A 26,028-nucleotide genomic window follows, 5' to 3' on the forward strand; every position below is an offset into this window, starting at 1 on the left:
TAGTAGAAACAGCTCAGATTCCGCAGTGCTCTGCTCAAGCAGCAGCATTAGTGGCCCTCACTAGAGCCTGTGAGTTAAGCAAAGGGATGACGGTAAATATTATACTGACAGCCAATTTTCCTTCGGGGTGGCCCACAACTTCGGGAGGTTGTGGAAAGAAAGGAATTTCCTTACATCCCATGGGACCAAGATTCAACATGGCCCCCTAATTCACCGATTGTTAGACTTCCTGACACTACCCAGAAAGGTGGCCATTATAAAATGTAAGGCCCATAAGAAAGTGACAGATGATGTTGGGAAAGGCAATGCCCTGGCTGACCAGACGGCCAGACAAACAGCTCTTGGAAAAAGGGAAGGAATGTTTGTAGGAGGTCCCGCTAGGTGGGTGGCAGAGTGTGATTGATATTCAGTCCCATACTACTCCTGAGGAACTAAGGGAATGGAAGGAGCTTTTAGCAAAGGAGGGAATTGATGATTGTTGGGTCCGTACAACTATGGACAGACAATGGATGTTACCTGACAGTCACGTGCTACTAGCAGTTCGAGGGCCCATGGTCCTGCTCACATCAGTGCAAAAGGGATCTGTAAACTGTTGGAACCTACATGGTACAACTCTAAGATACCAGCATATGCTGACAAACTGGTTAAAACATGCATGATTTGCCTAATGTTTAACCCAGGAAAAGGCACAGTTACTCCTAAGGGAGGATTCTCTCCTCCTACCTTCCCTTTTGAAGTCCTCCAAATGGATTACATCCAGATGGACCGATGTAACAATTTGAAATATGTCCTTGTGGTGGTCTGTACCTTCAGCCGATGGGTGGAGGCCTACCCCGTCTGAGACTGTACCGCTATCACTACCGCCAAAGTGCTGTTGAAAGAGTACCTCCCACGATTCTGTTTGCCCCGCTTGGTCTGGAGTGACAACGGGACCCACTTTACGGCTCAAATTATAAAATATGTCTGTACAGAATTGGGTATAAAACAAAAATTTCATACAGCCAACCACCCCCAGTCAGCAGGTCTAGTCGAGGTGTACTATGGCATCCTAAAAACTAAAATGGCCAAAATAGTAGCCGAGACAGGTGTCACTTGGGTTGATGCTCTGCCCTTAGCCCTACTGTCCACAAGAACAGCGGCCCACACCAGAATAGGGCTGTCCCCCCATGAAATTGTGTTCGGGAGGCCTGCCAATGTATGGGGTGTCCTGCGGCTTAAGAAGCTTTCTGACGTTGAATACCCTACATTAACTGATTATCTGTACAGTCTAACTAATACCTTTCATACTCTTTATCACCAGGTGCATGAGGCCATACCTAACAAAAGCGAGGGCCCAGGACACGTCATCCAACTTGGAGGTTGGGCCTGGGTGAAAAAGTTTCAATGGACTAAGAGCCTCGATCCCCCCTGGACACAACCCCCTCAGGTGTTACTGGCCCCCCGCACCGCTGTGAAAGTACAAGGTCGGAAGAATTGGGTGCATTCGTCGCACTGCAGGCGTGTGGCTCTCCCCTCCCCTATGATCAGTGGGTGAGGAAAGGACTAGGAGACGCAGAAACAGAAACAGTCCCGACGTTTGTCCCATTCAACGATGCCAGACTGCATTCTACATCTACGGAAGCAGAGAGTGACAGCATACTGAAAGGAAGGGTGAAACCCTCCCTTAACTCTGCTCAACACCAAGAACAATTGTTTCCCGACCATACTATCCCTACTTCTGACCGATACAACTTGCGCCCCCGAGGGAAGGCTTTTCCTTGACTTCGCCAAGTACCTGTAGGCTGTAAGGCTGTGATCTTCCCCAGCTGAGAGTAGTGCTGGTGTGTCAGACTAAGGTAAGCCATAAGGGCCCTGGGCACCTGCGCCCAGTGAAGCAACCACCCGTCACAGACAGCCACTTGAGGTCCATAGCTTAGCACAATGGCCGCCGTCCAAAACACCTGAATACAGAAACAAGATGTCAGCCTCCAACATAGTAAATGCTTCATGGTCACCGTGGTGACGCTGTTTGTCTCCCTCATCCTGTCTATTCTTGGTTGGCTGTTACCAATCTACCATCCTGTTACCTCACCAACTCCTACCCAGACTCCTGCAGATCACCAGCATTACACGTTACCAGCCCACGAATTACCCCGCATTGCAGAAATCATCAACAACACCTTCATCCAAATGTTGCATCATCAGCAGCTAATCATGAACACTTCCAACTGCTGGGTATGTGGACTGATGCCGCATTCCATGATACACCCTGTCCCATTCTTTCCCTACCCCTTTTCCATCTCTGGGTCTTGTCTTGCATGGTGGATGTTGATGTAGGAAGCCTACACTGTCAATAGTACTGCCAAATTCTGCCCTTGGAACATTTCGGGATGACTTCTGCCGGAACAGATCCGGCCATGACAATGCTCCTTTTTGCCCGACCAGCTCATCCACAACGCTACTATCACCAGATGAACTCGGTGAGATGGTAGTATTCAACTCAATTAATCGACAAACATTGTCCAGATTCCGCACAAGAAGGATACTGCCTGATGAACGAGACACTGTGAATGTCATAAATGTGCAAGGCCATGTCTGCATTCATGGCTTAGGGACTAAATAAGTTGGTACCAACTTATTTAGTCACAAAAACTGTGACTGTGATATCACAAAAACTTTAAACTCTACATCTCCTCCGAAGCTGGTGGGATCCCCCAACACCTATTTTATCTGTGGCACTGCCACCTACACTTGGCTCCCCTGTAACTGGTCTGGTACCTGCTATCTGGCCTTCCTCCTTCCACCAACGTATTCCACCCTTGGAGGTTACCACCTGTCAATGAAGGGCGCTCGGCGCCGCTCACGTAGGGGCGTCATATCAGCTGAGGATACAGCAGGCCAGGCGTTGATCTCAGCGTATTTCCAGATCTCTGGGAAGGTCGCGGTCTCGAGGGAGAGATTGATGACATTGCGCAGGTGGGGTGCGATGGAGCTGCTTGCTCTGCTGAACACATGGTGAGGATGGGTCCGAGGGAATGGGTCCGACGGAGAGCCGGAGTGGATTGAGTGAATGGTCTTGATGGCGTAATCGATGCTCGCGCTGGCCCAGACTACCAAGGGGTCGTGGTCGATGGTGTACGGAGGGTCTGTTGTGTTGCTGTCTGTTGGGGCTGTCTGGGTGTTGAAGCTGTTGTGGATGTCTGCTATCTTGCGGTGGAAGAAGGTGGTGAGGGAGTCGCACAGGGCTTGCGACGGCGGGATGTTGTTGGTGTTGGAGCTGGGGTTGGAGAGTTCCTTCACGATGTTGAAGAGCTCATTGCTATTGTGTGCATTGTTGTCGAGGCAGTTTTTGAAGGAGGTCTTCTTGGCCGCCCTGATGAGGTGGGGGTGGTTGCGGATGGCTTCCTTGTGTGCTGCATGGCTGTCCGGAGTTTGTTCACTGTGCCATTTCTTCTGTAGTTTCCGGCAGGCTTGCTTGGAGGCTAGGAGTTCTGGGGTGAACCAGCTGGCCCTCTTGCTGGTGTCTCTGTGGTGGGGGGTTCTTCAGCGGGGCGAGGGTGTTGGAGCAGTCCTCGATCCTGCGTATGAGGCTGTGGGCAGTGTCGTTGGTGTTGGAGGGTTCGGTGGGTGGGCTGAGAGCGAGGTTTGCGTGTATTTGGTCTTCGGTGATTTTGCTCTAGTAGCGGCGGGGGATATGTTGGGTGCGGTGGTGTGTGGTGGGTTTCTGGAAGGCGAAGGGGATGCAGCGGTGGTCGGTCCAGAGGAGTTCGGTGGTGTGGATGATGGAGACGTACGGGCTTGAGGAGAAGACTGAGCCGAGCGTGTGGCGGGCGGAGTGGGTAGGTGTTGTGAGGAGTTGCTTCAGTCCGAGGTTGGCGAGGTTATTGATCAGGGTTGAGGAGTTGTTGTTGTTGTTCTTCTCAAGGTGAAAGTTCAGGTCTCCGAGGAGGATGTAGTCAGTGGAGGTCAGGGCGTGCGCGATGATCAAGTTGGCGATGGGCCGGGAGGGCGGTAGACGAGGGTGCCTCTGAGGGTGGAATTAGGGTCTGAGTGGATCTGGAAATGCATGCGTTCGGCGGTGCTGAGTGCGTCGTTGGTGCTAGTCGGGACCCTCATACTGTTCTTGTGGACGATGGCGATTCCTCCTCCGACTCCGTTGGTGCGGTCTCTGTGGGTGATCTTGTAGCCGTCTGGGATGGCTATGGCAATGTCGGGTGCAGAGGAGTCGTTAAACCAGATCTCCTGTCAGGAAGGCGACGTCTGTGTGTCAAGCAGGTCCCAGAGCTCGACGGCATGCTTGCATGCGGAGTGGGTGTTCAGTAGTATGCATCGGAGGTGGTTGGGGTCTTTCTTGGCGGGTGGTTCATCGGCTCTGAGGCTGGTGTAACTGCAGTTCCGGCAGGTGAAGGGGCCGAGTGTGCAATTCGGGGCAGCCTTGAAGCAGCTGTGGCTCCATCCGGAGTTGAGAGCGTGCAGAGTGCATGTGTCGTAGTGGCGGTGGTCATCGTGGCGGGTGAGGGTACCAGGGGATCTGGCGCTGGGCGCAGTCCAGGCGCGGATGGGCACAGACAGGCTCGCCTTAGGCACGCCTTCTGCGCTCCAGCAGCGTGGCCGCGCAGCAGCTGGCGTATATGGGGAGGTGGTAGGGAGGAGCACCTGGGAGGCGGGGGCAGCGAATGGGCAGTGGGCATTCAGGGGGCGGGGCCGCAGCAGCGACGGCGGTGAGGGACAACGAACTTAACAGAAGGAAAAGGGGCACAAACATCGAGGGTAAAACGAGTGCACAAAAGAACGAGTGGAACTGAAGGCAAAAGGGGCACAGAAACGAGGGAAAAATTAGTGGCACAGAGGACAGAAGGGCACAAAAAAGTAGTGGAACAAAGGGCAGAAGGGCACAAAAAACGAGTGGAACAGAAGGCAAAAGGGGCACAAAAACGAGGGAAAAACGAGTGGTACAGAAGGCAGGAGGGCACAAAAAAAAACAAGTGAAACAGAGGTCAGAAGGGCACAAAAACCAAGTGGAAAAAAAGGCAAAAGGGGGCACAGAAATGAGGGAAAAACAAGTGGCACAGAGGCAGAAGGGCACAAAAACAAGCGGAATAGAAGGCAAAAGGGGCACAAAAACGAGGGAAAAACGAGTGGCACAGAGGGCAGAAGAGCACAAAACCCCCCCAAAAAACGAGTGGAACAGAAGGCAAAAGGGGCACAGAAATACCGGAAAAACTAGTGGCACAGAGGCCAAAATACAGAATACAGAAATACAGGGGCAGCTAAGACCAGAAGGCAGAACGGGCAGAGAGGCAGGGGGTCAGCGAAGGGAACCGAAGGGAAAACCGGGCAGAGACACGGGAGCAGCGAGGGGTACAGAAGGAAAGACCGGGAAGAGAGAGCAGGGGGACAGCGAGGGGAACAGAGTGAACAAAAAGGGGCACGGACCAAGTACAGGCAGCAGGGGAAGACAGACAACAGCAGTCACAGACACAACAATGAAAATACTGGCAATACAATAAAAGCAATAAAGCGAAGGATGAACAAACCTACCTACGTCCTATCGTAGCTATATTACTTACTTAATTCGCGCTGGAGTGGAAGCATGCTGGATTGGAAGCACGCAGGCACAGTGCATGCTGCTGAGTGCTCCCGGCTTGGGGGCTGGCTCAACAGCTTGCAGCTCTGGCTGGTGCTTCAGGGTAAGACTTTTAACTGGCACAGCGCGCCACTGCATTCACATTGACACAATCGAGTGAGGTCTAAAAGCCTGTGAGTTTTGTGCTAGCGGTGCCCGCAGCAGTTCATGAGAACGATTTGGCTGCTGGCAATGAATATATGCAGCTTGCACAGCTAAATCTAATAAGTAATACCATGACCGGACCCCTAAGTGGACACCACACCAGCAGCTGAGTGAACCTGGCCACAAGCAGGAGTGGTTCCTCAGCTGAGCTTCAGCCTGAAATTGTGGGCAGCAGGTACCAGCAGGTGTGTTTGCCGTGGCTTCCTGCAAGAAATAAGAGCCTGCGGTGATCTGTACTGACCCCATGCTATTTCATGCCTAATAAAAAAAAGAATTAGCAAGCATTCACGCTCGTTCATGCAGCCACCAATCTGGCTGCTCAACCTTACCCTTTTCAGCATATTTGCCACTGAGTCCAGAGTCGCATGGCAGTAACTCGTTAGGTCGCGCCCTGAGCCAGAGCACAAGGGGTGCTCTGGGGTTTGATGGAGCAAGGTTATGCACGTATAATGTATTAATAAACATGTTTCATTTACTAATAATTGCACCACACAATATTTCTAGTATCTAGGGGAAGCTTGACAGTGTGCTTTTACTAACAGTAACTCAAATGCATTAAAATGGCCGCCGCAACGTGGAAATTTCACTGTGCATGCGTCTACCACACTCACGTGGTGTGACGTCTTTTCTGCTTGGTGGGAAATCATTTCAGCTGTGCATTAGGAATAAAGATGGCTGCTTCATGTCTCACATGCTAATGCATCTGCTTCGGCTTGTTCTAAACACTGTTCATTCTGCTTAACTATTAATGTTGTAGCTAAAATAAAGTAATGGGAATAGAGTAGAGATAAGTGGTATACATTGCATTCATTTATTCTTTGTTCTAAAACTGTTTCTGTTTAACTTTGCTACTAGCTCGAATTTGGGCCTGATGTGTCATTGCTGAACTCCATATTGAAATCCTCATTGCGCATATGCTGAATTCTCAAGAGTCCACAAGCCATGGCATTGAACCCCTGCCAATGACCATCTTGCCCGAGATGCGCCTGGGAAGTTCACCTCATGAACTCTCCAGAGGAAGAAGAAAATACAAATGTTATAAAATTGTATATCTTTTGCTACAATATGCTGGGTAGAACAAAAGAAAGTGCATGGGAACATAAAAGTATGGGCGGGAATGAAAATTTGCATTAATGAATGAAATGATCTCATACTGGTATGGTGTGATGAACTCTCCTCGCCTTTTAACCAATCAAAATGAGGGAACACATGAATTTACAACACTGGGGGGTGGTACATTGCCCTGGAAAAGGGTATAACTAAGGTAGGCTTAGCTAGCTAATTTGTCCGACTTGTCCAAATAGCTGACCTGTCACTGACCCAACACACTCAATGGGCGATCGAGAGCAGAGGTGCTGGCGGAGCACTGTGTCAAAAGAATCGATAACCCAATCAGGGTTCTGAGGGAGAAGAATCAATAACCCAATCGGGGTCCGACTGGTAGCCGCAGAGAGGGGTGTGACCCTGGCATTGCACTTTAGCTCAGGGTACCTATCCTGACCTCAATCTGTCCTGTCCTGATCTATATTGGCCCGCACCTGTCCTGGTTCTGGTCTGCACCTGTTCAACCTGTTGGAATCCAAACTTTTGGGAGTCCTGTCCTTTATCCCACCATTCTAGGTAAATATAAATCTGTGTGGGAATGTCATTGTATATTTCCCTTTCTCCCCCTTCCCTACGTTTCAATGCCTAAAAGAAGTTTTGTGATTTTTCTACATAAAATTCCTGATTGGCAAATTTAGTAGGAAAGCCCGGATGTACCTGTTCAAAAGTGTGTATGTTTATGGGCCCAGGTGAGTATGATAATTGAGCAGGTAACTCAGCGCCATCAGGTTGTTCGTTGGTAGTTGACTACTTTGTGGTAGTAACCCACTCCCCGCCCACTTTTTCATTGGCTTGTGTCTTGTCCTTTCATAGGCTGCTAGTCCCTCCTTATGAAGGCCATATTGTCCTTTGTAACCTTCCATGGTTACTGGCCCCTTTACTTCGTGTTTCATGAGTACTATTTTCTTCCAGTACCCCCCTCCCACTGTCCGTGCTTTCTCTCCCGCCTCCCCAGTCCTGTGGTTCCTGCCTTCTGGCCCCCCTGTATGGCTTCCCTATGCTCGGAGGTTATAAAATCGATGGCACGTTTAGGTGGCATCAGTTTTGGTTTTCCTTCTGGCGTGACAAAGGTTGTTGTGTTTACAGCAACACTTTCTGAGGGTGCATCAACACCGTATATCAGGAGGGTTTTTTTTTTTAAACGTTTTATTTTTGTTGTTGCCATCACATGGTATACAATAACAGTTAATCGCATTGTAGGGCAGCGTCAACATTCAGCTGCCCACGATCAATAGAGCAACTTTTAAGTTTCCCCCCCCCCAACATAAAGCTTGCTACTTCAGGGTTTGCATTATATGGTCGTGAACTGTAGGCTATAATAACAATGGTCCGCAGACAGGCGGTCAGCAATCCTAAAGACAGACTCTAGCAATGTCATTCTGTCTTCCCCTTGTGTTTCCCAAGTCCTGGGGCCATGCAGTGCACCTGGGCCTCCCGCTTCCCCCCTCTTATCACTCCAAATCCTCATCGTCCCCTGAGCTGTCCCCATCCTCCCCTTCGGGCAAAGGCTCACAAATGTCCCCCCTGTATGTATTCCACGGTGACCAAATCCTGTTCCATTTACGTGGATTTCGTCTCTGTTGATATACCGCCCTCTCCGTCACCATGAGTACGTCCATATTCCTGCACCATTGCGCCAGTGTCGGTGCTTCTAGTGCCCCCCAATTCTTCGCTATATCCCGCTTTGCCATCATTACACCAATGACCACCCAGCCCCTGGCATGCAATGACAAATCTGTTGGGCCCCATACATTCAGGAGACAAATTCTGGGGTCAGGCGTGAACGGGTTGTGAAGGGCCTGGCTGATCGTGCGCGTGACACGCCTCCAGTAGTCCTGTATGATAGGGCAGGCCCATATAGTGTGGAACAGTGTGCCCTCCTCCCCGCATTTCCTTAGGCAATATGGGTGTTCTGCCCTGTGTATTTTATATAGTGTGGTGCGAGTGTAGTAGACCCTATGTAGTACCTTGAGTTGGACCAGCCTGAATCGTGTGGAAATACCCGCCTCCCTGGGCGATGCCAGGGCTGCGTTCCAGTCCGCCTCATCGAGGTCTCCTACCTCATCTTCCCAGTACTCCTTCAACTTTCCAAGGGGATCCGGCAGGTTATTCATCAGTTTGCGGTAGGTGAGGGAGGTTGCACTGGACTCCATGTAGTCCGTAAGCAATCGGTCTTCTAACGGGGCCGATTCCGGCAGCGTAACACCTGGTTCTAACACCGACAAGAGTGCGTGCCTAATTTGTATGTATCTGTAAGTTTCGGTCACCTCTAGGTTATATTGCTCCCTCAGGGTCGCAAAGGAGAGCACGCCCTCTCTTGTCCATAGGTCGCCCACCACGGAGATCCCAATGGTATCCCACTGTGTAAACCCTTTTGAGCTGCGCAGGTTGCCGAGTGCTTTTGTGTCCCATAGTGGCGTGAGATTAGTGATCACTCCCTCCCATGCCAGCCGCCTCTGCGCTTTGTGCCAGATGGCTACTGTGTGTTTGGTAGGTCCCTCAAGCTTCCTCACTATTCCTTTGTTATAGAGTGGGGCCAGAAGGGTGGACGTGCCCAGCTGGTGCCTGTCAGCCTCGTATGCCGGGTCGTCCTGTGCCGCGTGGACCCATTGGTTGATCACCTTGAGGTGAGCGGCCCAGTAGTACAGTTCGAGGTCGGGGAGGGCTATCCCTCCACTGTACCAGTCCCTGGTCAACTTCAATCGCGCAACCCTAGCCGGTTTGTCACCCCACAGAAGGCCGGACAGCTGCGCCGCTACGTGGCGGAAAAATGATACGGGGACCATCGCTGGCGTGTTTTCCAGGACATAGAGGAAGCGAGGCAGCGCCATCATTTTGAAGAGCGCTGCTCTACCTAATAGTGTTAAGGGGAGATTCTTCCAGTGGCGTACGTCCGCCTTCAGCCTTTCCAGCTGGGGCTTAAGATTAAGTTCCATGAAGGTCGAATAATCCCTCGTGATCCATATCCCTAGGTACTTAAAGGAGATGCGTTCTATGATCAATTGGCAATCCTCAGGCAAGGCTGGAAGGTCGCCCTGTACCATGAAGATTATGGACTTGGACCAGTTTAGTTTGTAGCCCGAGGCTGTACCGTGGGTCTCGCACAGTGCCAATAGGACCGGGATGCTGTTCGTGAGGTCCATGAGGTAGACGAGCATGTCGTCGGCATATAGGGATACTCTATCTTCCCAACCACCTCCCCATTGTATGCCTTTCAGCAGCCGGGTGGTTCTGATAATTGTGGCTAGGGGTTCCAGCACTAGGGCGAACAGTAGTGGCGAGAGTGGGCACCCTTGTCTCGTGCCCCGTGCCAGCGGAAACTCTCTTGAGATGTGGCCGTTCGCGGTCACCCGCGCCACGGGTTCGGCATACAGTAGTCTGACCCATGAGATGAACGTCGGGCCAATGCCCATATGTTCCAGGACCGCAAAGAGATAGCGCCACTCCACCATGTCAAACGCCATTTTAGCATCTAGTGACAGTACCGCCGCTGGTTCCCCCAACCGCGTGGCTCGCGCCAGCACCCCGTGCAACCGTCTCAGGTTCAGCGCCGTACTCCGGTGCGGCATGAAGCCCGACTGATCCGGGTGTATCAAATGTGTCAGGTGAGGCAGGAGCCTGGTGGCCAGCAGTTTCGCCAGGATTTTACTCTCAGCGTTGAGGAGGGAAATCGGGCGGTACGAACCGCAGTCCTCAGGGGGTTTGCCGGGTTTGGGTATTGCAACGATCGTGGCCGTGCGTTGGTCAGGAGGCAGTCTCCCTTGTTCCCGACACTCTTGGAACATTTCCAGCAATGGTGTGGATAGTGTTTCGGACATAATTTTGTACCACTCTATCGGGACCCCGTTGGGGCCAAGCGCTTTCCCCGGGTGTAGTGCCGTTATGGCCATCTGTATTTCTTCCGCTGTCAGGTCGGAGTCAAGCTCGTCCCGTTGGTCGGGGGTGAGAGTGCGGGTCTGCACTCCCAAGAGCGAGCTTTCCGCCATCTCTCGTGTGACCTCATACTCAGGGGTGTACACTGAGTGAAAGTGGTCTGCCAGTAGTTCCACTATTCTTGCCGGACTGGTATGCATCTCGCCATTAGGGTCTTTCAACTGAAGTATGGCCCTCTGACCTCCCCGTGCTTTCTCCAACCATGCCAGGAGTTTCCCTGCTTTGTCGCCTATGTCGTACACCCGACTCGCAGTAGCTGACATATGTTCCCTCACTCTACGGCGCAGAAAGTCGGTGTGCCGCTGCTGGGCTATTCGGAGCGCGTGTTGTGTGTCCCCATTCGGGTTCCCTTCGTGGTCCTGCGTTGCCTTGTCAAGTTGTCCCTCTAGCCCTATCAGTTCCTGACGCTGCGTGTGCTTGTGCTGTGCGATCACTGAGATCGCCTGTCCGCGGAGGACCGTTTTGTAGGCCTCCCACAGGATCGTAGGCGACGCCACCGAACCCACATTTTCGGTGAGGTAAGATCGCGTGTTTCTTTTCAAGGTCTTGGCTATGTCAGGCACCCCAAGGTATCCCGGATAGATAGGGAAGAGCCGCCTATTGGTCCGTTCCTGACTGGAGAGAGTCAGTGTTATCGGGGAGTGGTCTGAGACCCCTCGCGGTCTAATCTGAGAGTCAGTGAAAGTGAGGTGTCCCCCCTCCAACGTCAGGAAGTAGTCAATCCTCGACAGGCTGTCGTGAACTGTTGAATAGTATGTGTAGTTCCGGTCCACCGGGTGGAGCCGCCTCCATATGTCCACTAAGCCTTGTGCTTCTATGAAGTCGTGCAATTTGGAGTGTGCCGGTGTTTGTGTACGTATTGGGTATCGATCTAGGGAGTCATGAGCCACTGCATTAAAATCTCCGCCCAGTATAAGAGTCCCCTCTGGAAGGTCTAATATGAATTTACCTAGTTCCGAGAAGGCTATAGTGTGCAGTGCCGGCGGGACGTATACCGATACTATGTTGAGTGGTTTTCCCTCCCATTGTCCATGCACCGCTGCGAAGCGGCCCTGTGTATCCACTGCCACTGATTGGATGACAAACTTGGACGAGCGGTGAATTAGTATCCCGGTGCCTCGGGACCCTTTCGTGAACTCAGAGTGGGCCACCATGCTATAGCCCCTCCTGTCTAGGGCCCTTGTGGCCGTGCCTGTGAGGTGTGTTTCTTGTAGTAGGACCAGGGCGGGATTCACCCTTTTTATACTCTGCAGGACCAGCCCTCGTTTGATTTTGTCGCCCAGACCTCTCACATTCCATGACATGAGTCTCAATGGGGACGCCCGCCCTACTTCAGTGCCCTCCCCCATCCTGTTCGGGTATGCGGACTGAGAAGTTGTGTGCATGGAGGACCAGGAGGTCCGTGTGGCGACTCTGCGTACAGTGTCGTGACGGTAGCAGTTTGTGTTCATGTGCCCCTTCGTAGCAATCTTGACCCCTTGTAGAAACTAAGAACCAGAACCCCATCCTACCCCCAACTCCCCCCCTCCCTGCCCCCCTGCTCAACGGACTCCAAACTGCCCGCCCCCCCCACTCAGCAGAGTGCTTGATCCCCACCCATAACATAGTACTTGCTCGCTGGGGTGAAGGTTTCTCCGTGGTCGGCGGCCCCCTTCCTCAGCTGCGGAGGCCCTTCCGCCCAGTGTCCAAAGCGGCCCTGTCAGTCATCGTTTTCATCGGTTCATCCAGTCAGCAGCAGTGGTTCACAGCCCCCCGTCCGCACTGTCCTCATGCTGATCAGGCAAAGGAGAATGTACCTCTGCGTCTTCGTCGTTGGTTTGTGAGTCCTGCCGAGAGCCAGCATTACGGTGTTTGTTCTGTCTGTTGGAGCGACGGGGGAGGCCCGTCGGTCTCCATCCCTCTAACCAGTCTTGCGCCACCTCCGGGGAATCGAAAAACCAAGTCTTGTTGTCAGCCACGACCCGAAGCTTGGCCGGGAAGATCATTGAGTATGGGATTTCCCTGGCCCTCAGTTCTTTTTTGACTTCAAAGAAGGTTCTTCTCCTCCGAGCCACCTCGGCTGTGTAGTCAGGAAAGAATGCCAGTGTCGCGTTTTGGATCTTAATGGGAGGTGAGTTCCTCGCCGCCTGTAGGATGGCATCTCGATCCCTGAAGTTGAAGAGTCTCGCTATTATTGGTCTGGGGTTAGCGCCCGTCTTATGGCGTCCTCCTGGTACCCGGTGCGCCCTTTCCACTGTGAAGAATGCTGAGAGGCCTTTGGGCTTCAGAGTCTCTTTAATCAGGTTCTCTACGTATAGGTCCATCGCCCTCGTGTCTTCCGATTCTGGCACACCTATTATACGGATGTTGTTCCGCCTTGAGCGCCCTTCCTGGTCATCGAGCTTTTCGCGCAGTTCCTTATTCTCTTTCGAGACGCGTTCCATGCTAACTTGCAGTTCAGACACGTCTTCAACCAAGGATTTGGTCACCACTTCCATGTTGTTCACCTTCTCTGCCATTTTATGAAAGTCAGCCCTTATGAGCGTAATCTCAGCTGAGATCGACCCCACCGTGGCTTGTACCTGCGTGAGGGCTCTCATGACGTCGTCAATTGTCGCCTTCTTGCCACTGGGCACGTCGGTCGTTTTGCCTGATTGTGGTTTGGCCTCCTGCGAGGGAGAGCCGGGCTTTTCATACGCGAACCGGTCCAGGCGTGACTGCGCCGCCACGTGTTTAGGTCCTTTGCCTGCCATTCCGGCGACTCTCGGGCCGACTCGGTGATGTCACTCCAAGCGCCACTGGGGCTGTGCCTCACCGACCTCCTCAGTTAGTTAGGAAGGGGCTGTCCCGGGGTCCACTCAGTGTGTAGGGGTGAGGTGCAGCCTTTGAGGGGCGTTCCAGGTGCTGTGTCCAGTAAAGGTGCCTAGTTGGACCGGGACTCTGTTGTGTGGTGGTGAGAGGCTATCAGCAGGGTCTCGGGCTGATGTGCGGGGTATACAGCTGATCGGTGTCGCCCTGAGGGAACTGCCACCGCCCTTCTTGAGTTCCACGCGTGCCCCCTTCTCTTCGCGGTCGTCGGGTCCCCTGCTCGGGACCTCTGATGCAGATGGGGGGTCCCAGGCCGTTGCCAGCCAGTTCCTGCCGGGGAAAGGATGAGTGCCCCGGGTGAATGTCTGTGAGGTCTCAGGGCCCAAGCCGGGCGGGGGTGTCTTTGTGGGTTTTCGCGGTATGTGGGCCTTTCGCCGCTCACTGCGCCCTTGGGGAGTTGCTGCGCGGTACAGTTTTCAGCGCGGACGCCGCCGTCCAAGATGGCGGTCACCGGCCCGGAGTTCGCCGCTCCGTGTGTCACCCGTCGCCCTCGCCGGGCGTCCGTGGTCACTTCGCCCTCACCTCCAATGCGCCCCGCGCCAGGCCCCTCAGGCTCCCGATGTCCGGTGATGGCGGCTGGGTGCTCCGGTCAGTCTATCTCCGCCGCTCTCCGTGGCCGGGCACTTCCGGTGGTTCTGTGCCCGAGACGGGCCACTTCCTCCAGGCTCGCCGTCTACTGTGGTCCCCGGTCTGGACGCTGCGCACAGGCCCCACCTGGGCACTGCCAGAACCGTATTTCCCGACCTCGGATTGAGGTCCCGTTTGCACGGTTCGTCGCCGCTTGGTCCTAGGCTTCTGTGCCTTCCCGCCCGGGAAGTTTCAAGAACGGATAGATGCTCGGATTAATCCAGGGAGCCGCCTCAGTCACGGAGCTCTTCCTTTAGGCTGCCGCCATCGTCGGCTGCTAGCCACGCCCCTATCAGGAGGGTTTTTTAGTTAGAAAGGAACTCCTCCTTTTACTTGGTTGCCACATACAATTCATACCCTTGGCTTTTTTATGGTGGTTTTGCCAGTGCACATTCCATAATAATGGCATTTTAAAATGTGTATAAAGTTCAGAAGAGTAAGGATGCCCGCTAGTGGAAGTAGCCTTGCAGTATACTGAGAAAACAATCAAGGAAGTCTTTAAAAGACTGTTCATAGTATCGGGAATGTAGCACACCAAATTGGTCAAAACTATTATCAGGGCCTATTCGTAGGTGTGTGTTTTCCCTTCACATTCTGATCAACCTTTCCTTGGGTTATATTTTTATTCACTTTTATTGATAAACGTTGGGTTTACTGTGACTCTCCATATCGCATCACTTTGGTAAATGCACAATTTTCGTGCAACAGCACTCTCTCATGGGTCACCTAAAGAGCACTGAAATACTATCTGAGTGTTTACATTTGGTCATTATTTTAATTGCTTAGACATAAAAACACTCCTTCCAGGTAAAACAAGTTTTAACTTGTCCGTGGCAATGTATATACATTTTAAAAAGTCAGAGCTATCCAGTCGTCGTTTTGAGGACTTATCAGAAAAAATATTGTTAACAAAACTATTGCTATAAAAACAATGTATCAGTATCAGTATCAAAATCTTTTATTCGATTACCACTTGTTAGCAACCATAAAAAGTACACAATTTAAAAACAATGAATTAAAAACAAAGCTTGCAACATAGTTTAAAAAACATTAAGAAGATTTGCGCAGGCTTGAAGGCTGAAATGTCTATTCAGTTATAAGCTTGGCGTATCTTGATACTGGCTTTTAAAAAGATAGCTATGCACTTTGCTACATGTACCGAATCCAAAAGCTGTAGGGAAAGAAATGCAGGGTAACATAACCTGTGACCGGAAGAACGAAGAAGTGGGAGAATCCAAAATTTACGTGGTACTTTATAATATTTACAGAAAAAAATAATATGAATTGTTGATTGAGTTGATACTCCATCACAAGGACAGTTCATAAGAGTACTCGACCAATGTTGAATTTTTGGAAAGGAAACTAAACGGAAGAAGGTGTTGAAACGAAATCTTGTCAAAAGATATTTCTCGTGGTTAGACAAATAATACTTTAAGTATGGTTGGATACCTTTAACAAGTTGCACTGCACAAATTTGAGAGTTTGAAGATTTTGCGATCTCCATTTGGTTGCGCAGTTCTCTCAAATGGTCCATACACATCTTCTTTAGTTCTTTTCTTGAGATGTCCTCTACGCTGGGTGGATCTTCAAAGTAAGAGGTACGGCCAAGATCGTTAAAAAAGTTCCGCACATAGACTAACCAGGGAATCCTGCGCCAGTTGGTTAAAGCCAAGCAGTCCGTGATCAGAGAGCGAGTCAGATGGCACTCTGATTTGGTCCATATGCGCTGCCATAAGAGAATCTGTTGGGAACGGATGCCGTCGGTGATATATTCCATACCAAGCTCATTGTGTGAAGCGTAGTTCGGAGCACTTTGTGGAAGAGCCAGCAGATATTTGACAAACCTGTTCTCTATTATTTGAATAGAGTCTATTGGACCATATCCCCAAACACCCGCTCCATAGGTGGCCACACTGTGACATTTTGCATAGTAGATTTTCAAGAGTTCGGGGGGTGCAGGTTTGCCTAGCTTCCTCGAAAATGAAACCAGGGCTGATGTTGCTCGCTGGAAGAGAAGTTTTCTGCTGGCCGTGGCCTGTCGTCAACTTAAAGAATCATGCCCAAGTACGGATAGGCAGAAGTTTTTTCCAATCTTGTTTTATCCACCAGGATTGGCTTAGGATTCTTGACCTTAGGACCAATGTGCATGGCAAATGTCTTTTTTATGTTAATTTTAAGACCCAAAGAACTCATAAAGGAGCAGTACTTGTTAAGTTGTTTCTGAAGTTGATTCAGTGTTCGAGCTATAATGACCGAGTCATCTGCATGTAGCAGGGTTGGTATAGGGCGATGGCTTATCTGGGGTATATCCTGGCTCCCTTCCAGCAGAGCCTGCTCTAGTCCATTGGTGTAAAGGTTTAACAGGAAGGGAGCTAGTAGGCAACCCTGTCTTACCCACTTTCCTATAGAAAAAGAGGGTGATAGTTCTCCGTTGACTCCAAATCGGACACGCGCCGTGGCGTCGGAATAGAGTTCACGGAGGAAAACTATAAGGGCGGGGTCCACCCCAAGGTCCCCTAGAATAGACCAAAGTTTGGAATGTTGGACACAGTCAAATGCTGCACTGAGATCAACGTACACGAGAAAGATGTTACCTCCTTTTGCACCCACATACTTTCCTGTCAAAAGGGCAAGATTCAAGGCCTGCTCCACAGTCCCAAGACCCCTCTGGAAACCATATTGCAGGTCGGTCATGATGTTATTTTCTCGAGCTGAAGATTGTAGTCGGTCCAAGACCACCCGACCCGCAACTTTGCCCATGGAGTCCAGGAGGGAAATTGGTCTGTAGCAGACCGGGTCGTTGCGGTCACCCTTTTTAAAGATGGGGAGCAGGATTGATGTTGACCATGACTCTAACAGCCCTACTGATGTTGCTGCTGCCAGGACCTGGGTTAGTAGTGGTGACCAGAGTTCGATGTTGTGGAGGAAAAAATCCAATGGAACTCCGTCAGGCCCGGGTGCTTTTCCCAGTTTAGACGCCTTGAGTGCTTTTGCAACTTCCGCGTGATTGAAAAGTAATTTAATCGGGTAGCTGTTCTTTCCTGATTTGTGGCCTCCGCTGTGGTCTTCTCCTAGTGGGTCTATGGGGGGATTTCCAAAAATTTTGGAAAAATGAGAGACCCATTCAGCTGCCGTGACTGCAACGTCTAGGTGCTGTCCCTTTGAGGTGTCGGCCAAAAAGGGAGATCTAATAACCTGCCAGAGGAGGGCACTATCTTTGCTTTGGCAACTGTCATGCAATTGTGCCCAGAGGTTTTTCTTAATTTCTTTCCTGCGTTCCAATCTGACTGTGTTATAATGTTTCCTTAGATTAGAAATTTCCAAGGTATCCCGGATAGGTCTATGGAGGGCTTCCTTTAGGTTCGAAAGGGCCTTACGGCAGTCTGCGTTGAACCATCTCTCAGAGGTAGATTTATTTTTCTTACACTTTCCAGAGAACTCATTTCCAATTACCTTCAAGATATTCTGGAAGCTTCCCACGATAGTTTGGGGCGAGGAATCAGTTGATAAACAGTCAAGTACCCAAGGTTTAGTTTTTGCAAGAACTCTCTCCGTTATTACAACTGGGTCCACCTTGGCCCATTTAACTGTATGGCCATTCAATTTATTCATTGTTAAGGAATTTTGTCTTAGATGGCTAAAAGTGATAGAGTGTAATTTAGCCTTCTTTGGGTTAACTCTTACACTGATCGGGAAGTGGTCACTGGAAACGTCGGTCCCAGTAGAGAAATTGGTCACTTGACCCTTTAAGATCTGAGAGGTCAAAATATAGTCAATGGTGGTTAAGTGTCCTCTACCATGGAACGTTGGTGAGAAATCTATTTGTGGTTCTACTAGATTATTTGCAAAGTCAAGTTCCAAGGAAAAAAGGGACTCATTTACTTTGTTGCCACAGATGGAATGGGCGAAGTGGAACAGTGGACTGCCATGTTCATCCTGTAGGCCACAGTTTCCATTTTTATAGTTAGTGCATAAGGGGAGGTTAAAATCACCACCCCAGATTATATGTGCTGAAGATGGCTGGAGTTCGTTTTGCAAAGATTCTAAAAAAGTGGTAATTTCGGTTAACGTTTTTATACAGTCCATTGTGTCTGAATTGTTATAATAATTAACCAAGATGTAGATACTGTCTGTGCTAAAATGTATTTGCAGTATTTGGTAGCTCGGGAATTCTTTTAGCTTACATATGGATATAGTAGGCAAGGTATTAGCAACATAAACCACCAGGCCGCCCTTTGGTCTTCTCATAGCTCCCTGGATTGCTGGGATATGAAATGTTTTATAACCCAGTAAATGCATCGGAATAGTTGACCATGTTTCCTGGAGGCAAACTAACTGGTGTTCCCTCACTGAGTCAAGCCATGGCTGCAATGCCAGCTTAGCACGCAGTCCTGCGACGTTCCAATATAAAACTGAAAAGCTCAGGGCTGCAGTGTGAGACTGGTCGTTTAGCCGGGATGGTGTCTAAGAGTCAGGAAATTGCATAAGTGGGCAACTTGGTGAGATCATGGGGGTTTCTTTAATAATAGCCGGGTATCTTGTCTGGTGTGAATTTGTAACGGTTGCTCCCATGGAGGTCTCTAAGGGACTAATCATTGTTACATTTAAGATGGTATCGGGGGATTCTGTAATGGGTCCTGTCTTAATACTATTACTGGGCCACAAAATTAGTTCTAATTTGGTTTGGGATTTAGACTGGTGTACTTGCAGACCAGGGCTTGAGAAGTCGTCCCTGATTTTTGGGGCCTGAGTCATACTCGTTATGGTTGCTAATGGTCAGTCCACCATTTCCAAGCAATCATATCTGTTTCTAGTCTGAAAGCTCTGCCAGCCCTCCATGGATTGGTGGGGCCTGCCGGGATGCCAGGACTGAGTCTGCCAGTCTCTGAGCCTGTTTCTATTGCTATAACTATGACCCACCTGATTCCATTGTCCTTCCCGTGGATATTGCCAGTTTGAAGTAGAGAAATATTGGTGTGTATTCAGTGGAGGGTAAAAAAAGGATAGATGTTGGGCGTCAATACCTCCTTTTTTCCCCAGAGTTGGATAGGAGCAGATAAAGTCAACTGCAGTTGGATCATCACAACTGACTATGATGCAGTCGCCCTGGATTGATTTGCGCTCGTCCCCTATCCAGGTTACTCTACGAACTGTAGAGATCCTACCAGAATGACAGGGCTCAAGGGGTCTATTTAAACTTAGCCACTGAATAACCTTATTTTTGAGTGACCAAACAGATTCATTAGTACCCTCGATTAATTCAGGAACTCCTGTAAGAATAATCGTGTAGGGGGATGCCTCGGGTGGAAGATGCACCGGACGCCTTAATCGTGCTCCTTTTTTGGCTGTCGCCAAGGATTTTAGTTCTATTTTAGGGGATGAGGATGACGGTTTTTTGATAGTAGGTTGATTTGTATTTACATTTGTGTTTTTAACCAATCCTGGAGGATTCTGGGTCGAGGCAGTGGGTCCTGTAGTCATTGGGACACCTATCGGGGGATTTGATTGAGATGGTGGGGCGATATGCTTAGATTTCATGTGAGACGGAGTGGCCCCTGGAGGCTGCTTAATTCCCATGCCAGTTTGGACCGGTTGGGGGGCTTTTATTGGATGAGTAGAATTTCCCTTCCCTTGTTTGGGTTGTTGTAGGGTAGACACGGTAGGGGGAGTACGTGATAAAGTTGCTATCTGGGTTTCAAGATGCCTCAGACTAGTTTCTAAGGGTTTTAAGTATTGTATAAAAAGCTCTTTAATGGTGGTTAGAATTTGCGGGGTGTGGTTACAAACTCTACACGGGCCGCTCACCTGAGATATTTTGTTTAGGTTATCAAAATTCTCTACACTAATAGTAGGTACTACAGAGTTGTTGGGATTTGATGTATTTATACTGGGTTGAGTGAGCTGTACAAACTGACCCCCCCCCGGACTCCAAAGGGGTGTTAGGGACCACATTGTTACCATGTAGCTTACTATTTCCCCTTTTAGAAATGGCTCCTTCCCTAGCTCCACGGAGCTGCTTATCTAAGGTTGAGTCCAGAGGTTCCGATGTTTGACATAGTTCTAGGTCTGGGGTGTTTTCTAAGTCTGTTGATGAAAGGGAGTCAGTCTCGGATTGGGTTGCAGACAGATCCACTGTACTCGGAACTGTGTGGATAACTGCCGTCGTAGCAGAGGGTGTCAGAATAGAAGTGGTAGGAGCTTGGTGTATGGGAGAGGGCGCAGTAGCCAGAAGACCCAACGAGGAGCGTCTTGTATTAGCAAGGTCCATGGATACTCTTCGCTCCAGGAGGGAGAAACTCTGATCAATAACCTCGTTGGTTCGAGAGATAAATTGATCTATAGGTCCCGTGATCTGGGCTACAGATAAAGCAGATTTAGTTTTACTCCTGGTTCTACCAGACATATTGCTCTGTGCAGAGAAGCAAACAACAACAGCGGCAATGGCAAAGACCAGAATAGGGTGCTGTCAGAACAGAAAACCAAGGGGAGGGCGGCCCGGTCCCTACCGGTCACTAACGGGCAACAACGGGCCCGCCCTTGGCCCGGGCTTCGCCCGGCGTCCCGCGAGAGGGAACTGGAGAGACCTTTATGCGCCTCCTGGCGCAGAGTTCTGACGCTGGGGCTGGAGACCTCGAGGGCTGCCGGGAGTTGTAGGCAGCCCCTCGCCTCACTCCACTCGGCGGCCCCGCTGTCAGTTGTCGGAAAACAGCAGACCGGCGGGAGGCAGGCGGGAATGACAGGGTCTCAACAGCCAGGTGAGGAGCTTAAAGGATTCAGCACAGGGCAAGTGGAAGGTCGAAAACGGGCAAGACAGCGAAGCCCCGCTCGCTGCAACTGGAGAGACCTTTATGCGCCTCCTGGCGCAGAGTTCTGACGCTGGGGCTGGAGACCTTGAGGGCTACCGGGAGTTGTAGGCAGCCCCTCGCCTCACTCCACTCGGCAGCCCCGCTGTCAGTTGTCGGAAAACAGCAGGGCGGCGGAAGGCAGGCGGGAATGACAGGGTCTCAACAGCCAGGTGAGGAGCTTAAAGGATTCAGCACAGGGCAAGTGGAAGGTCGAAAACGGGCAAGACAGCGATGCCCCGCTCGCTGCAACTGGAGAGACCTTTATGCGCCTCCTGGCGCAGAGTTCTGACGCTGGGGCTGGAGACCTCGAGGGCTGCCGGGAGTTGTAGGCAGCCCCTCGCCTCACTCCACTCGGCGGCCCCGCTGTCAGTTGTCGGAAAACAGCAGGACGGCGGGAGGCAGGCAGGAATGACAGGGTCTCAACAGCCAGGTGAGGAGCTTAAAGGATTCAGCACAGGGCAAGTGGAAGGTCGAAAACGGGCAAGACAGCGAAGCCCCGCTCGCTGCAACTGGAGAGACCTTTATGCGCCTCCTGGCGCAGAGTTCTGACGCTGGGGCTGGAGACCTCGAGGGCTGCCGGGAGTTGTAGGCAGCCCCTTGCCTCACTCCACTCGGCGGCCCCGCTGTCAGTTGTCGGAAAACAGCAGGGTGGCGGGAGGCAGGCGGGAATGACAGGGTCTCAACAGCCAGGTGAGGAGCTTAAAGGATTCAGCACAGGGCAAGTGGAAGGTCGAAAACGGGCAAGACAGCGAAAAAAACAATGAAAATATCTATATCACCAAAAAAGACAACCCGGAACAAGTTGCCCCTGATTAATATAAAATATACACACCGGATGCCATAAAAACAGTCATTAAAATACCCTAATGGAGAAGGACATATTGACTGTTGGCTCAATTCTTACCGGTCTGAAAAGTTTCAGAGCTCAGTCTTGCAACTCTTGATGTAACGCATGCAGCAACCTATGGGTTTTGATGCAAATTCTTATCTACTAATTTGGTAAATAGGGCTGGTCGATATGTTTGGCATCCAAGCATTCTGCCTCATTGAGGCAGGCGTAAGGTGCGGGGAGCATGAGTTAGACCCCTGACCGCCGTCAGAAATTAGCTCTTTGCCCGCAGCTCCACCTCTTCAGTCCCACCTCTTGACTTGACCCACAGCTTCAGTCCCACACAGGCAGCAAGCAGGGTTCGAGACTCCTAGCTGGTGGGTGCCGCGCTCTGTTTTTCTTTTCTTTTCAGTACTTTTTAAAACTTTATTGAGTATTATATGGCCTTCTGCCCAGTGCTTGGTATTCAGTGGCTTGTCCCCCCGCTTTCCACTTAGCCCATGACGCTGCCTCCTCGTTCGCCTTCCTGCCACAACCAGCCCACTCCCGCCACCCAGCCACTCGCCCCTCCCCTACTTAAATGGCGACCGCTGTGGGGAGCACTAGCTAGACCCCTGACCGCTCCCAGAGATCAGCTCTTCCCCTGCAGCTCCACCTGGATGACCCACAGCTTCAATCCCACACAGGCAGGGTTCGAGACCCCTACCTGCTGGGTGCCGCACTCCGTTATTCCTTTTTGAGCTTTATTGAGTATTGTATTGCCTTGTGCTCATTGCTTGGTAATCAGTGGCTTGTCCCCCCTCTTCCCCCTTAGCCCATAACTCTGCCTCAGCGTTCGCCTTCCCGCAACAACCCGCCCCGTTCCAACCTCCCAGCCGCTCACCACTCTACCCTCCCTTACTTAAATGGCGACCCTTGACCACCGTCAGAGATCATCTCTTCCCCCGCAGCTCCAAAGGTGCGCCTAAGGCAAGCCCAACTTCGTCCGTCTGCGCCTGGACCGCGCCCAGCACCAGGCGCCCTGGCCCCCACGATCACCACAACGCGAGATAATGCTACGACGCCACCTACCTCCACGCACTCAACGCCGGCCGAGCTACCGCCTGCCACCCTGAAGCACACCCACGGACCCTTCACCTGCCGAAACTGCAGCTTCACCATCCAGCGTTCACCAGCACGACGTGCCCCCTCCAAGGCAGGCAACAACTACCTCAGATGCATACTACTCAACACCCGCTCCATCCCTACGACTGGACTGGATCACCTCCTTCCTCACCGGCAGAACCCAGAGAGTCTACCTCCATCCATTCCTATTCGAAGCCCCCAAGAACACTTGCGGCGTACCCCAAGGATAATCCCTCAGCCTTACCCTCTTCAACGTCTGCATTACACTGCTCGCCAACATTGTCTGATCACATGACCTCAACATAATCTCATACGCCGATGACACCCAGCTGATCCTCTCCCTCACCAAAGACCCAACCACCGCCAAAACCAACGTCCATGCAGGGATGAAGGCTGTCGCCAAATGGATGAAGAGCAGTCACCTGAAACTGAACTCGGACAAGACGGAGGTCCTCATCCTCGGCTCCACCATTTCCGCCTGGGATGACTCCTGGTGGCCAGCCTCGCTGGGGACTGCGCCGACACCCACCAACCATGCACTCAACCTGGGGTTCATCCTGGACTCTTTGCTGTCAATGACCCAACAAGTCAATGCCCTCTCCTCCTCCTACTTCAACACCCACTGCATGCTTTGCAAGATCTACAGATGGATCCCCTGCGAAACCAGAAGGACGGTCACCCAGGCCCTCACACCAGCAGGATGGACTACAGCAATGCCCTCTATGCTGGAACCACAGCCAAACTCCAGAAGAGACTCCAACACATACAAAACACCTCCGCACGCCTCATCCTCGATATCCCCCGCAACAGCCACATCACCGCCCAGCGGAAGGACCTGCACTAGCTTCCCGTCAAACAAGAGGATCACCTTCAAGCTTCTCACTCATACTCCCAAAGCACTCCATGATGCCAGATGTGCATACCTCAACAAGCGACTCACCTTCTACACCACCAACCACCAGCTCCGCTCTGCCGACTTCGCCCTCACCGTTCACAGGCAGGTCGTCAGACTCTGGGACCTACTCAACTCATCCTCCCTGGACGTCGCTTTCCTGACGGAGACCTGGATGAACTTCCCACTGGCACCCAACGTTGCCATAGACATCCCGGATGGCTACAAGATCACCTGCAGGGATCGCATCAACAGACCGGGAGGAGGAATACCCTCAGAATCTCAACCAACACCGAAGTCAACCTCAGCACCGCCAAACACCTGCACTTCCAGATCCATATTGATCCCAACACCACCCTCAGAGGACCACTTGTGTACAGACCCCCCAGAGCCCAGCCACAGTTCATCGACTCCATAACAGACGCCATCAGCATCCCTGGCCTCCACAGACTACATCCTCCTCAGAGACCTTTACTGCCACCTCGAGAACACCAACGACAGCAACTTCACCACACTTCTGGACAACCTCACCAACCTTGGCCTCGAACAGCTCGTAACAACACCCACCCACTTCGCCGGTTACACGCTTAACCCCATTTTCTCTGCCAGCAGCCACGTCGCCGTCAGCCACACGACCAAATTCCACTGGATCGACTACCGCTGCATCCAGTTCTCCTTCAAGAAAACGACCACACACAACCACCAGCAAAGACTCCCCCACTGCAGTTGGAACAAGGTCACCGAAAACCAGCTAATCATCACCCTCGCCCGAGACCCACCGACCGACCACACCGAAACAGCTGCCCACAACCTCAAGCAATGGATCAACGACGACGCCAACACTCTTGCCCCGATCACAAAACCCACAAACAGACGCACTGACAGAAGAGCCATCTGGTTCACTGCTGACCTCCAGACATCCAAGCAGACCTACCGGAGACTAGAGAAGCAATGGCGCCGCGAGCAAACACCGGACAACCATGCAGCCCTCAAGAACGCTAGCCGCAGACACTACCAACTCATCCAAATGGCCAAAAGGACCACCTTCAAGGAACGCATTGAAAACAGCGCACACAATAGCAAAGAGCTCTTCAACATCGTGGAGGAACTCGTCAACCCCAGCTCTAGTGCCAAAGACATCCCACCGTCACAAGACCTCTGCGACTCTCTAGCCTCCTTCTTTCACCGCAAGATCACAGACATCCACGACAGCTTCAACACCCAGAGCTCTCATTCAGCCGCCCACGCCCAAGACTCACCGCCCCCAGTCACACCAGCCACCTGAGCTTCTGGAACCACGTAATGACTAAAATACCATCAAGACATGAACACCATCCACTCCGGCTCACCATCAGCCCCCTTCCCCCACCACATCTTTAACAAAGCGAGCTCAGTCATCGCATCCCAGCTCCGTAGAGAGGTTCAACAGCTCATTCAAAACAGTTACCTTCCTGGAAAGCTGGAAACACGCCAAGATCAACTCCCTACTCAAGAAACCCAAAGCAGATCCAAACAACCTCAATTACTTCCGGCCAATCTCCCTGCTCCTATTCCCGGCGAAAGTCATTGAGAAGATCGTGAACAGACAACTGACCCAATTCCTCGAAGCGAGCAACACCCTGGACTCGTCCCAATCCGGATTTCGCAGCAACCACAGCACCGAAAGGGGTATGCGTAGTGTGTGAGGAGCGGATGCCCTCACACTTACAAACAGCCATCAGTATGTTTGATAAAACGGACTGCTGCGAGGCTGCATGAGGCATTTTCAAAAAGCGCACAGCAGCAGAGGGTTCTAAAGAAATTACATCTAAAAAGACACACAATGTCCTCCAGGCTCAGTTTGTAAAACTGGAAAGATTATATGAGAGAGAAGTAAGGAAATGGTGGAAGGCCACCGCCTTAAAAAATTACTTGGATGTGGACAGGGTACCGCGGGGACTGCGGATTTACACAGTCCCTGTGTATGAGAACCCAAACCCGCGCCTTTTAGAACAATGGGCAGAATATACTGCAGCATAACGTAAAGGAATGTTGGATATCTTAGTAAAGTTCGCTT

The sequence above is a fragment of the Lissotriton helveticus genome, chromosome 7 (assembly GCF_964261635.1).
Source record: "Lissotriton helveticus chromosome 7, aLisHel1.1, whole genome shotgun sequence".
Taxonomy (NCBI): Eukaryota; Metazoa; Chordata; class Amphibia; order Caudata; family Salamandridae; genus Lissotriton; species Lissotriton helveticus.